Below are 1,987 nucleotides of genomic sequence, written 5' to 3' on the forward strand. Positions count from 1 at the left end.
CCCTTTCCTGCCTGCTCTTGTTGAGTTCTATAAATATACCTTCTAAATTCCTTCTCAGATAATTCTATTGCCTCCTCTTACTCCATGTTTAATGAGACTTTTGTTTAGGATATTACTTCTATAGTTTTATCCTGTTTTTTGTTTGTTTGTTTGTTTGATTTGAGGTTGCATGTTGTTTCCTAGACATTTTGAAGTTGTCTTTAATGGTTAGTTATGCTTTTTTTTTTTTTTTTGTGATTTGGGTGAAGATTTACAGAACATATTCACTTTCCATTCAGCAGTTCACATACACTTTGTCTCATAACATTGACCACAATTTAGCAGCTCCCCTCCCACTTCCTCCCAATAATTACCTCTTCCCTGTGTCCATCCCTGCCTGCCCGCCTGCCCCCTGAGCTGTTTCCCAGTGCATAACCAACCCTTCTTTCTCCCATGATTGTTCTCCCCAAGGAGTGTATCTGCCTCAGGTAAATATTCAACTCATATGCCTGTCTTTTCCTTGGCTGGAAGCCACAGGTGTGGGTTCAATTCCAGACCTGATGGGAAGCTAGGGGCCATAGTCTCAGTGGTTCCACCAAGCTCTATCAAACCAGCAAACCTGTCCCCTCTTCCCCATTTTTTTTTTCTCCAAATGATTTTGAGGTTTGTCCACATTATTCTCCCTCTTTATCCAGGATCTCCTACTTAGATCCCCTTCCAAATGATTGACATTGGTAGCTAGACATCATCTAGTTCTTCTGGTCTCATAGTGATATAGGCTGTCGATTGGATAGTGTACCAGTTGCTAGGACCGATTGTATCCATGAATTTTTGGTTTTCTTCATTCTTCTTTGCTCTGGATGGGAAGAGACCCATCGATACATCTAGATGGCAGCTTGCAAGCTTTTAAGATCCCAGTTGCTACTCGCCAAAGTAGGAGGTGGAGCAATATTTTGTGTTTTATGTTATGCCAATTGAGCTTGATGTCCCCTGTGACTATGGTCCCGAGCCCACAGGTTCAACTACTCTGTCCCTCTGGGTAGCTGGCTATGACCAAGAAGTGACTACCACCTTGCCTCTTGTCAGCTCTACTATACACCTGGCAATTCAGACAATACACATAAACTTATAGGATCATTGTCTGCCAACACAATACATGTTCTTGGGTACACTCCCCGCTTCATAGACATACCTACTAGTTCAGCCTGTCTACCCATCTGTCCACACATCTATCCACCCATATACCTATGTTTGCCTTCACTGACAACACAATACTGTATGTGCAAAAGGGTTCATCTTTGTTGTCTGTACCTCCCATGTACCTCTCTATGTCTTTCTATTCCTTAATGCCACTATATTGATTACTCATATTTGGTACATTGCCTTTCTCTTCACCCAAATCAATACTTATCTCTATCTATATAACAGTGTTCCCTCCCCTCCTACCCCTGATAACCAACAAAGAAAATTTCCTTCCACAGATAAACCTTTCCTTGACTTTTACAATAATGGAATAATACAATATTTGTCTTTTTGTGATTGACTTATTTCACTCAGCATAATGTCCTCCAAATTCATCCACGTTATGCAGTGTTTTGCAGATTCTACATTATTCTTTAGCATTGCATAGTACTCCATTGTGTGTATGTACCATAGTTTGGTTATCCATTACTCAGTTGATGGACACCTAGGTTGTTTTCATCTTTTGGCTATTGTAAACAGTGCTGCAATAAACATGGGTGTGCATATGTCTGTTCTTGTCATAGCTCTCACTTCTTTAGGATATATACCTATTAAAGGAATGACTGGATCAAATGGTATTTCTAATCCCCACTTGTGAAGGAATTGCCATGCTGCTTTCCACAATGGTTGTATCATTTTACAATCCCACCAGCAGTTAAAGGGAGTCCCAATCTCTCCACATCCTTGCCAGCATTTGTTATTTTCTGTCTTGTTGAACTTTGCTACTAGTGCTGGAGCAAGATGGTATCTCATTGTTGTTTTGATT

Source organism: Orycteropus afer, unplaced genomic scaffold (genome assembly GCF_000298275.1).
Source record: "Orycteropus afer afer isolate SDZICR_OR568_19922 unplaced genomic scaffold, OryAfe1.0 scaffold00110, whole genome shotgun sequence".
Lineage (NCBI taxonomy): Eukaryota > Metazoa > Chordata > Mammalia > Tubulidentata > Orycteropodidae > Orycteropus > Orycteropus afer.